The 12,903-nt window shown below is 44.7% G+C and overlaps 1 protein-coding gene across 5 annotated transcripts in view; it reads right to left on the bottom strand.

Annotated features, from left to right (window-relative positions):
- GNB4 (G protein subunit beta 4) overlaps positions 1 to 12,251 on the bottom strand; it is a 40,306-nt gene extending 28,055 nt beyond the window's left edge. Inside the window, exon 1 of one of the 5 annotated variants that reach the window (XM_083364029.1) lies at positions 11,826 to 12,251. The gene's annotated coding sequence lies outside the window, so the exon portion shown is untranslated. Of the gene's footprint in view, positions 1 to 2,489; positions 2,673 to 11,825 lie in introns of those variants that run through there. The other 4 variants (XM_083364026.1, XM_083364028.1, XM_083364027.1 and 1 more) reach the window with 4 other exon arrangements.
- Positions 12,252 to 12,903: the final 652 nt, after the last annotated feature.

Genomic DNA, 12,903 nt, shown 5'->3' with positions numbered 1-12,903 from the left:
CGAGTGGCTCTTTCACTGTTTCAGGTTGCTGACCCCTGTTCTAGAGGAAGAATACAGCATAATCAAGATGGAAATGCTCATTCTCTTCTGCTGGATTTTAGGTATTGGGGCTTTTTTAAAAGAAAAAGGCCACTGTGACCACCTAAATATCTATGACATACCAATTTCTTATTTACTATAGTACTATTTCTGTTACTTGGTTATTATTCCCTTCTTTTGGATCAAAGTACTGCTTTAATTTATATTACTACCAATTCTATTAGGTACCAAAGCATTCACTCATTAGACATGTAAGCGTAGTATAAAGTTTTTAATAAATGAAATACTGAGATACCTCTAGGTGGGAAGATCTTGGGAGCAAGGAAGCCAATCTGAATAGCGTCACTAAATATTTATATCAATTTAGGAGGATATTCTAACTTCAGAAAACCCTTATGTGCAGAATGGCCTGCTGTGACTCAGCGTGGATGCAACACACATAACAGACAAGAATGTCATTCTCCACATGAATGATGAGTGCAATATTTTAAGCATCAATATGACCCAAAATTTCATGGTGCAAATACATCTTTCCATATTTAACCAGATCTTTCCCATTCTTAAAAGCAAACAGTTTGCAACAAGCTGTAATAACACTATTACTGAAATTAAAATGTGTTGAAGCTATAAAAAAACCCATCAAATTACTAGGGTTATGAGATAGTTGCTCATTTTTTATGCATTTTTATTGGAAAATAGTAGTTACAGTCTAGCTTTAAATCCTGCAAAGCAAAACACAAACCAAAACTTTAAAAAAGAAAAAGGGCCGTGTAATCTTAATAAACATTTTATGTCTATTATACACAACACACATATTCTCTTTTTTTATTGTATCAGTTACTGTTTGCCATAAAATTGTTTTCAAAAATATAAAAACTAGAAAAATTAAGCATCCTAAAAATATTACCCACAACTTGATGGTTCATATGTAATTCAAATGTAACTGAGATATGAGGGGTTTTTTTAATATGACAGATTTCCAAGATTTTTTAAAACTTAACATTCCAAATATTTTCCATCCAAGAGTATGAGAAATCTGTGTTACATAATTCAACGGGTTATCGGTACTTTTAATGAAATACAACAATCTTGGGTTAAACTTCACAGATGCAAGCCAACCCATATACCTCAAGGTTGGCCGCAAGCCTCAAAGAAATGCTTTGATTTTTCAGTAAAGATAATTTCACACATACCACCACCATTGTTGTATTGCAGTCATTTCTACAAACGGGGTAAAGTCAGAAAACACACTGCACATACAGTAGTTGATTGTTAAGCGCGTGGCAACCATCTAGCATTTCAAAGCCAGTATTTCTGCAGACGGGGGTCCACTCTGCCTAGTCAACCTCTACTCTTAACACAGACCATTGTCTTACACACCTCGTTGTGATCCAGCATTCAGCTATTAAAAAGGCTCAAGATGGCACAGCAAGCCAGATTGCTCACACCCAAGCCATGTCAAGCTGATTCAATACTGGTAGGCTCCAATACTCTTTTCAGTCACACTTCAAACAATTACAGCAAACACAAGTTTTGCAATTCTCCCTTTTTAACCGTTTACTCGATAAGAGACCAGGCTACGTTTTTTCCTGGGGAAAAAGGGATGGATAATGCTTTAACGCCTTGGGAACAGGATGACAGACAAAAGGAACAAACCAGGGCAAACACAGAAGGGAACCAGTGTTGCACTGATGGTAGTTTAATTCCCAATTCCCTCCTTCTCTCCACGAGGTTATCCCAAAGTCCTAAAGACACACAGCTCACACTGTCTCTCTCCACTTAAGGCTTTTCACAAACCCGCACACCACAACCCTGCGCCAGCCTCTTCTTGGGACCGACAGTCGGCTCCCTCCCGTGTGCTCGGCAAAGGCGAGGCAGCCGTTTATTACTAACCACCACCACCACCACCCTTCCCACAGCAACAAGTCTTGCCAAATGTCCCTCGGCCGCTTCCCAGACACACAACAACCCCGAGAGGTAGGCTTGAGGGGGGGTGGGGGTGAAAGGCTTGAACTTTTTCTCCATCCGGGGATAACTCGGCCTTTGAACCCAGAGTTGACCCGCGTTTGGGGGAGGGGAGGGGAGGTCGCTTCTCATTCTCACGTGCACACCCCTCCCCCGGGACCCCTCAAACGCGGGTTTTGTCCCCTTAGAAGCCCGCCTTTCCCTCCTCCCCCCCGCCCGACCTCTGAGGAACTAAAACCGCCCATTATCCCCACCCAACGTAAGGAAGGGGTGGGCGCGCGCTGGCCGGGAAGGATAGGACTTGTAGTCCAACCTAAGAGCCAAGGGAGTTGCCGAGAGGCTCGTGGGTGCCTCTTAACCCCCACCCCCCGCTCCCACCCCACAGAGAGGGGCGCCGCCGGTCCGCTTTTTCCCCCAAGCCCCCACCCACCCCGGCTGAAAAAAAAAGGGGCAGGAAGGGGGCCCTTGCCCTCAGAGAAGCGTACCCACGACTCCCAGGGCCGAGCAGGGCCGCAGTTCCTCCCCGACCTACCTCGCCCACCTCACCGAAAGGAAGACGGAAGGCGCCGAGATCCGAGCAGGCCAGTCCAGGCCTCCCACCGCCAAACCCGAAGCCAGAGGAAAGGGAAGGGAAGGGAAGGAAAGGGGTGCGGCCGGGCGCCTGTCGGTCACCGCGTCGTGCCCGCCCCCCGCCGCCGAAAGAGCCAATCGAAACACCGCCCGCGGCTACAACTTTTAAGGCGCCGGGTCCGCCTCCCTTCCCGTTGCTCGTCACTACTACGCGGGGTGGTACCGCCCAGCCTCGCTGTTTGCGATCTTTAGGCGCGCCTCCCCCTTCCCTCCACACACACACCCCCGCGGTGTGGCTCCTAATGGAACGCGCCGCTGAGCGGGACAAAGAGCCGAAAGGGAAGCCTGTCTCTTCTGCGACCCCGCCCGGCCTCGCCAAAGCGTGGAAAAAAAAAAGAGGCTGGGCTGGGCGATTCACACTGCCTGGTGCAGGGGTCTTCAAACTTGGCCCTTTCATGACTTGTGGACTTCAACTCCCAGGATTCCTCAGCCAGGCACACTGGCTGAGGAATTCTGGGAGTTGAAGTCCACAAGTCATGAAAGGGCCAAGTTTGAAGACCCCTGGGGTGGGTCAGGTAGCCGGGCTCCCTTCCTGCCCTCCGAAAGGTTTCTGAATCACTTTAAAACACCGGGTCGGGGTACTAATGCGGATGGCGTCTTTCATTAGTAATGCTAATCGTGCATTTATTTTATTTGTTATACGCCAATATAATAACTCTGTACGTGCCGCTGCTCCCCCGGAGACCGTTAACAGTGGGTCGCAAAATAAGATTTAAGCACAAACTAGAGATCTATTGTGCTACGATGGTAAGGAATGCAACAACCTTTCATCTCGCGCCACGCACTGACTTAAGCCAAAATGTGATTTTGCTTCAGCATTTGTGCAAACACGGCTGATTGTCATTTATTCCATAAGCCATAGATAAACAACCCATGGTTTAATATGGATTTACCGTGCTAATAAAACTTACTTTCTCAGCCCAACTGCTACGTTTGCTTTCTGTAGATGCACAGAACTGGGGCATTAAATGGTTAGTCGAAACATTTAGATCAGTATAAAAAGTCTTACCATGATTAACAAAACAAATTTATATATTAAATTGTAATTATGTAAGCTTTGCTATTTCCTATATGAGAAAAAGAAATGCTTTTTTTTACTCATTTGCTAGAAAAATCATAGCAAAGCAGCCTATCTTTTAAAAATAATTCAATTTCTCATACGCAAAAATATAGTGGCTATATAAAGGTGTGTAAAAGAAGAGGAGATGGGATCACAGATGAATGGAGGCTGATTACTAATAAAAAATATATTGAAGTCGTTTGCCGAGGATTGAATTGCAAAACAATTATATAAAGGAAGACGTTAGAAGGAAAAGAAAAAACAAAGTCATCGTTGGATAGAGCCAAAAAGGTCTTCAAAAAGAAAATGGTGAAAAAGTTTGAACAAAATGAAATTGTTTAGACATATTGCAAAGAGAAACATATGGAAATGTCCCTTCATAAAAGTGAAGGAGAATAAGGAAAGACATTTATTCTAGTACCTATTCTGGTTCCCTGATTATTAAACATCTTAGTGAGCACTGGCTTAGGCTTCCAACAATTATCAAGAATATGGGCTTATTGCAAACAAATCATTTACTATTTTGACAGTTAATATAAATAGTCCTCAACTTATGACCACAATTGAGCCCAAAATTTCTATTGCTAAGCGAGAGAGTTGTTAAGTGAATTTTGACCATTTTACAACCTTTCTTGCCACAGTGGTTAAGCAAATCCCTGAAGTTGTTAAGTTAGTAACACAGTTGTTAAGTGAATCGAACTTCCCCATTGACTTTGCTTATCAGAAGGTCGCAAAAGGGGATCACATGACTTCGGGACACTGCGACCGTCATAAATATGAGCTAGTTCCCAAGCATCTGAATTTTGATCATGTGATCCTGGGCACGCTCAAATTGTACATGTGAAAAAATGGTCATAAGTCACTTTTTTCAGAGCCATTGCAATTTCAAACAGTCACTAAATGAATTCTTGTAACTCAAGAACTACCTGTAGCTTAATAGATTGGTGGAATTCTATAGATGCAGTAGATTTTAACCTCAGCAAAGCATTTGGCAAAGCCTCTCCTACCATTAATAAAGTGGTAGAATATTGGCTAGGCTAGATGACATAGCTATTAAATAGATTCATTGCTGGATGAAAATGAGCTCTATTATGTGCAAAGCACTGTTCTTGGCCGGTGCAGTTTTATCACTGATCTGGATAAAGGGGGTCAGGGGAAGATCACAAAATTGGCAGAGAGGACATAAGTGGGAGTAGTGGCTAATGCGTAGGAAGATAGAAGGTTCAAAGTCCTGCATCTGAGATTTGGTTTGAAAAGAAGCCTGAATTGTGATGCAACTGCTAAAAAGGCAAATGCGATTTTGATATATATTAATAACAAGCACAGAATCCAGATCGTGGGAAATAAACATTTCGTTCTAATCTGCCTTGGTTAGGACCCACTTTGGAATACTGAGCCAAATTCGGGCCGTTGCAGCCTAAAACAGACATCAATAAACTGGAAAAAGTTCGGAGGAGGGCTATCTGGAAGAGTCCAATGAGAAATAGTTATTTTAAAAATTTCAGAAGACAACTGAAGAGAGATGTAGTGGTCTTAAGTTTTTAGACATCTAAAAGACTTTTGTTAAGGAAGATCTGGACTTGTTCTTTGTATCCATTTTGGCAAAGCTAATAGAACAAAACTACAGAGAAGCAGATTCAAGCTGATATGAGAATTAATAAAATTGTGTATTTTGTATTTAATAGATGTATATAGCTTGTTTCTTAGTCCTGTCTCTACTGAAAATTGTAAAAGTATGATGTCCTTCTTAGGAATCTAACCAGGTGTATCTCCAAACTTGGAGACTCTTAAGACTTTGGACTTCAATTCCCAGAATTCCATAGACAGTATGGCTGACTGAGAAATTCTGGGAGTTGAAGTCCACAAGTCTTAAAAGTTGCCACGTTTAGAGACCTCTGATCTAACCCACTAAAGTTAAATAGGAATTTTACTTGTTAGTAGGGTAAGTTACATGGTTACATTATCTGGGAGCCTTACTGAATTAAAATTGGACTTCTGCAAAGGTTCGTAAGGTCATATTAGATTGTGTATGTTTTTACTGCAGAATACATTACTGCAGAATACATCTGCAGTAAATATTTAACAAAATCATGACAAATGGGTTATCTGCAAAGGATAACGCTACACCCATACTGTACAGCATTATGCATATACTTTTGGGGCAGTTGGTAACCTGATAAAATCCGACTTCATCATGTGGAATGAAATTAATCAAGCCTAGAGTTGCACACATGGAGACTTGTATTTAATGTGTTGCATAGTGTGTGGCACCATGCCCAATGTCAACAGAACTGAGAGAACCAGCCAAACTTTGCCTGCCACTCGTTGCCCTATGCATGGTGGAACGTGTTAATAGAGATTAAGAGTGTACAAATGTTTGATTTAGGCAGAGCACTCATTGGTCCATCAAAAGGCAGGCATAATCAACTACAAAGGGAATAAGTGTTTTTAATCAGCTGCTGTACAATTTTGCACGTTTACTTGGATGCAAGGCCCATTTATTGCTGTGGCCTAAAATTGAAGCATTTGTGTAGGTGCACTTCTCCACCAAACTCATAAAAGTATTACTTAAGTGTCAGGCACATAAACTAAGCCTTACCCATCTCAGAAAAACTGTTTTCATGATAAAGAGGAGGAGGTAGGTACAGTGCCGTAACTTCTTTGAAACAAAAATCATCTCTACTATTCTCATGGTGGAGATTACTCACAAGAGGTAAATTAAAACCCGAGTTTACAAAACAATAGTAAAAAAAATAAGTGGATATAAGAAATCCATACACCCGTTAAAATGCTAGCTTTTTGAGATGCAAAAAAGTCAGACCAAGATAAATCACTTCAGAATTTCCACCTTTAATATTTTTATTTATTTATTTATTTTAATTCCATTTATATCCCGCCCTTCTCCGAAGACTCAGGGCGGCTTACAAGCTTAGCAGTAGCCTTCATTCTATGTATATGCCTGCTTATTAGGGCTTTCACACACACACACACCCCAAGCGGCATTATTACAAAGTCAGCTTATTGCCCCCAACAATCTGGGTCCTCATTTTACCTACCTCGGAAGGATGGAAGGCTGAGTCAACCTTGAGCCTGGTGGGATGCGAACCTGCACTAATTGCAGGCAGCTGGTGTTACTTAAGGAGGCATTAGCCCACTGCTCCACCAAGGCTAAAATATAAGTTGTACAATTCAGTTGAAACAAAAACCTGAAAGCTTTTAAGGGGGAAATAATTCTATGTGTACACACCCTTAAACTAATACTTTGTTGAAGCATCTTTTGATTTTATGACAGCCTACAGCAGGCATGTCAAACTGCCGGCCTACAGGCCGGATGCGTCATGCTGAAACCGCGCAATGGGGAAAAAGTCCTGAGACTTCGCGAGTTTGACATGCCTGGCCTACAGTCTTTTGGGATAGGAGCCTATCAGCAATGCACATCTTGCCGTGGGAATCTTTGCTCACTTCTTCCTTGCAAAAGTGCTCCAAGTCTGTCAGATTGCAAGGACATCTTCTGGGCACAGCCCTCTTCAGGTCACCCCACAGATTTTCAATTGTATTCAAGTCTGGGCTCTGGCTGGACCATTCCATAACTTTTGATCTTCTTCTGGTGAAGCTGTTCTTTTGATGCTTTGTAGGTATGCTTTGGGTCACTGTCACGTTGAAAGGTAAAATTCTTCTTCATCTGCAGCATTTTAGCAGAGGCCTGAAGGTTTTGTGCCAAAGTTGACTGATACTTGGAACTGTTCATAATTCTCTCCACCTTGACTAAAACACCAATTCAGCTGAAAAGCAGCCCCAAAGCATAATGCTGACACCACCATGCTTCACTGTGTTTATGGCGTATGTTTGGTGATGTGCAGTGTTGTTTTTGCACCATACTTTTTTGAATTATGGCCAAAAAGTTCAACTTTGGTCTCATCTAGCACATTTCCCCACATGCTTTTGTCAGACCTGATGTAGGTTTTTGCAAAACGTAGGCGGGCCTGGATGTTTTTCTTCGTAAGAAAAGGCTTCTGTCTTGCTACCCTACCCCGCAGCCCAGACATATGAAGAATCAGGGCTTTTTTTGTCATAGAATGCTCAGAACGGAGTTCCGGCACCTTTTTTGGATGGAACCTTGTAGGATAGGCAAGGCGGGTTGTATGACGTGTGAGTTCCGGCACCTTTTTCTTTTACAAAAAAAGCACTGTGAAGAATACAGGAGATAGTTGTTGTATGTAGTACACAACCAGTACTTGCCAGAACCTTCTGCGGCTCCTTTAATGTTGCTATAGGCCTCTTGGCAGTTTCTTGGACCAGTGTTCTTGTTTCTTCATTAAGTTTGGAAGGATATCCAGTTCCAAAAACTGTTGTGCCATATTTCCTCCACTTGTTGATGACTGTCTTCACCATATTAAGAGACTGGACAATCACCTGTCTGAGATGGTGTAGGTCAGGGGTGTCAAACTCAATTTCATTGAGGGCCGCATCAGCATGGCAGTTGCCCTCAGGGGGCCGGGTGGGTGTGGCCAGGGTGGACGTGGCCTACTGGGTGGGCGTGGATGGAGTGCATATGGCCTACTGGGTGGGCGTCGCATCAAGGGTGCCTATGGGGGCCTGGGCAGGAGTGGGACAGATCTGAGGGTCTCTGGCAGAAGGAGGGTCTCTGGGCCAGGGCCAAGGCAGTGGGGGCCGTTCCCTCACTGTTTCCAGGATGGCTTCACGGGCCGCATGAAACCACTTCGCGGGCCAGATCTGGGCCCCGGGCCTTGTGTTTGACATGTCTGGTGTAGGTTCTCCTGCTTAAGCGGGTGGGGGGGAGCGGCTGGACTAGAAGACCTCCAAGATCCCTTCCTGCTCTATTCTAAATTCTATTCTATTCTATATCTAATGTCTTGTATTTTTTTTGTATCCTTCTTCTGATACCTTCAAATAATGAGATCCCTTTGATAGTTGTAAGCTTTTTGCAGACCACGGCTTCTGCTGTAAGAGGCAACTGAATGAATATCAGAAAATTCCTACTTCCACAGCTGAACATTATATGGGCGTGATCAGTCATTTTAACTGATGGCAGGTGTGCACTATTTAACATCAATTTGAATGTGATTGGTTAATTCTGAACACAGCCTTACTTATAAGAGGGTTTGAACATTTATGCAACTACATTATTGTACATTTTTACTCTTATTTTCCCCATGAAAGATTTCAGGTTTTTTCCATTGAACTGTTCAACTTAACGGTGGAAAAAAATATCCTGAAGTTATTTATCTTGGTCTGATTTTTTCCCCCACATCTCAAAAACCTGACGTTTTAATGCTTGTGTAGTCTTTTTATGTCCACTGTATTGCTCCATGAAATATGGCAGAAAATGTTTTAAATTTGTCTACATGCTACAGTCGAAGGCTTCAAAAAACCAGCATAGAGCTAAACGTATTCTGTTCAATCTTATAAGAGGTTTGGTCTTGGTACATCAAAATCAGTTGCAACATCCAAAATGCATCATAGATCTTTTATATGACTGTTTTCTAAGAAGAAGAAAAAAATGGGAAAACTGATAAAACAATCAGGATCCATATTGAACAAAGAAGGACTGACAACTTTATAGATAAGGTGAATTGGCTCATATAAGGGCTCTGACTCAGGTACTGTTTTGAAATAAATTAAGCAAGATAAATAAATGCTATTTCCTGAAACTCCCCGAACTATGCTTTGAGGGTCCACAAGCACTACCTGCTTCTTGCATAAAACAAGAATTACCTGGGAAGGCCTTGAGATCCGTTAGCATTTTTAATACATAATAGTAAGAGTTTTCTCCTTGCTTTTCTTCTATCATTACACTGTATGCGACGAGGAAGACTAACCTTTTTATTGGCAAAGCTTCAAGTAAGACTTAATAAACTCCATCTAGCTTGCATTCCATATTCTCTGGAACCAAGATGGCAGAAAAGGCTGCTCTCACGCTAGGAGTAACTTGATAAGACTATACTGCACAGCGCCTTTTGCTGCATCATTTCTGCCAGAAGTGGTGAGAATGGCACCATATTGTCTGCAAACATCTCTGCATTTTGGAAGACAGGACTGTTGGGTTGGGACTATTTGCTTATCCATCTGTGGGCAACAAATCCATCCATTCACTAGAATAATTTGCCTTAGAAGCCAATACATAGCTGATGCAAATTGTATTTGCCATAATTTTCACACCTGAACTAAGTCCTAAAACAGGGGAGATCAACAAATAAAAATGCATACTAGAGTACAAGAGTTTTGGGTCTAACGTTCCTAGAACGCTAACAAGATTCTCCTTCCAGGTGGCAAACCAGTGAACATCTTTTAAATCACTCTAGTAGGGAAAATGACAGAATGCAAGCGCAAAAGGTTGGGAGAACTAATGTCAAAGTGCTACCACCAACAGGGCTGGCAAATTACTGTATTGTCATTTCATTTTAATAGCTCCGATCGCCACAAAATGTGCGGCAGCCCACCGATCCAATTCTACAGCTAGCTAGCCTGAGAGCCACCTGCAAACGCAACCAACAGATGGAAAGAAACCATTCGCTTTCAATTCTCCGTTTCGAGACAAGAGAGAAAAGATTCGACATTTGGGAAGGGAGAGAATTCCAGAACACGGTGAATGCGGACGTCCCACCCTGATTTTGTGCCCCAACTCGCAGGCAGGCACCTGTTGGCTTTGATTTCTCCTCTTTCTCCGGTCCAGCCCGAGTGAGCTTTTTTTTCCCCAGATTACCACCTCGATCCCGGAATGCTCCCCCCCCACTCTCTCCCCAAAAACGGACGGGAAGCAATGCTGTGCACTGATGGAAACGAGCACGTTGAAGACACGCCGGACAAGTTGCAGAGCGGAGAAATTAGGCCAGATTCGGATAATTTAAATAAATAAAGAAAGAAATAAATAAATTGGGGGGGAGAGGAGAAGAGGAGAGGAGAGGAGAGGAGAGAAGAGAAGAGAGAAGGGAGGAGAGGAGAGGAGAGGAGAGGAGAGAAGAGAAGAGAGAAGGGAGGAGAGGAGAGGAGAGGAGAGGAGAGAAGAGAAGGGAGGAGAGGAGAGGAGAGGAGAGGAGAGAAGAGAAGGGAGGAGAGGAGAGGAGAGGAGAGAAGAGAAGAGAAGAGAGAAGGGAGGAGAGGAGAGGAGAGAAGAGAAGAGAAGAGAGAAGGGAGGAGAGGAGAGGAGAGAAGAGAAGGGAGGAGAGGAGAGGAGAGGAGAGGAGAGGAGAGGAGAGGAGAGGAGAGGAGAGGAGAGGAGAGGAGAGGAGAGAAGAGAAGAGAAGAGAAGAGAAGAGAGGAGAGGAGAGGAGAGGAGAGGAGAGGAGAGGAGAGGAGAGGAGAGGAGAGGAGAGGAGAGGAGAGGAGAGGAGAGGAGAGGAGAGGAGAGGAGAGGAGAGAGAAGGGAGGAGAGGAGAGGAGAGGAGAGGAGAGGAGAGAAGAGAAGAGAGAAGGGAGGAGAGGAGAGGAGAGAGAGGCAGAACCTCAACGTCTGAAACCTAGCCGGTTTCTGACCCGGGAGATCGCAGCCACTTGTAAGCAGGAACTTGTCAAGCGAAGGAGGTAGGGGGGGCGGCTCTGCCTTTCTCCTCCTGGTACAATTTAAAAGCCGGGAGCCGCAAAATAGGCTCGTGCCGGGACTCCCCAGCCGCAATTGGAAACAGGTGCCCCGGCTGGAGGCAGGACCGGGTCCACCCCTCCCTTGCGGCAGAGCGCCGTCGCCACGCCCACCCGGCCTCGCCGATCCGCCCCTGGGATTTCCGCGAAACGCCGCCGGCTGCGCAGAAAGTCCGGGCGAGGCGGGAGGGACGCGGAGGGGAGGGAGGGGTGGTGTCGGGGCGCCCCCCCCCCTCCCCTGCTCCCCCCTCCCCAAAAAAAGCGCCTGGCAAGCCGCTTGGCTGGCTGCACGCCTCCGCCCCACCCCGAAACAACCGCGCGGTCAGAAGGCGAACAGATCGGGGATCTTGGGGGGGGGGGGAGGGTTTCCCCATCAGAAAAAAAATCCTAATTTTTTTTAATAAAAAAATAAATAAAAATAAAAGTAATTAAAAATAAAAAAAAATGGCCGTAGGCAGACTTGGGGCTACGTGCTGCGATCGTCTCTTTTGTTTCAGAGGAGGAAACGGTGGCCAATTGGCCCTGGATCCCCACCTTTTTTTTTTTTCTCTCCTCCTCCCGCTGGGTTTTTTTTTCTCTCTCTTTTTCTTTCCTCTGGATCTGGCTGCAACGTGGGTGGATTATTTTTTTTTCTTCCCCCGGGGCAAGGAAAAAGACGCCCCTGGCTTTCCAACTGGAGCGACGCCGACCCGGAATCGGCAGCGGCTGGGGAAGAAGGGGGTTGCCTTTCAGAAGTGCCGCGCGCCTCTTTTCTCACGACCGAGGAGCTCCGCGCACCCAACACGCTACTTGCGATTTCTCCCCGGCGCCGTCCGTGCCTTCTTCCTTCTGCCGCGCGTTTTGGCAAGGCTTCTGGCTCGGAATGTCACAACACAAATGCGTCCATTGTGCCTTTCGAGCGCTCCGGAGCCTCGCTTGAACTAGATCCCCTTCTTTGCTCCCACTTCCCTCGTGTGCTCGTCCAACGTGATGGACAGTTGCTATGGTTTCGCGGCTCTGACGTCAAAGACATTAAAGAGAGACGGGGGGGGGGAGAGAGAGAGAGAAGAGGACGCGCGTTTCTCACTGCTGGGGTAACTCGTAAAGAGCGAGGATTTCTTCTCCAGCTGAGTCTGGCAGGGCGTAGTCCAAAGTCTCCCAGCTTTGTGTAATTAGGGTGGGTGAATTGCTCCAGAAATCTGAAAGCTTTTCTCTGGGTCTCTAAAAGAAAGGAGAGAAGAAGAAGAAGAAGGAAAAAAAATCCTCTTTTTGCAAAGGGGTAAAGGATCTGGGGGTGTGCGCAGAATAATAGTGCAAAGGTTTTATTAATTACTCGGTGCATATCCTGCAAAGAGTAATACTGCAAAGATTTTATTAATTACTCTGTGCATTTCCTGCAGGGAAGCACCTACTAAGCAAGTCCAGTTATAATTAAATGCCTGCTTCTATACCCTCCTTGCTTTGTAGCAGGAAACTGAAGGTGGTTGTGTTCTAAGCTAGCTTTTCCCTACACCTTCCATCACCAACTGGCTAGCTGTACCGAGCGCCCGTTTTTTGTGTGAACTAAATAAATGGGTAAAGAGACGAAACGGTGGTTTAGAAAACTGGTCAGCCAGAGAGGTTCAGAAAGCTTA

Source organism: Vipera ursinii (assembly GCF_947247035.1).
Source record: "Vipera ursinii genome assembly, chromosome: 5".
In the NCBI taxonomy this organism is placed as follows: Eukaryota; Metazoa; Chordata; class Lepidosauria; order Squamata; family Viperidae; genus Vipera; species Vipera ursinii.
The sequence above is the reverse complement of the archived record's forward strand: the minus strand, read 5'-3'. Positions and strand labels throughout refer to the sequence as shown.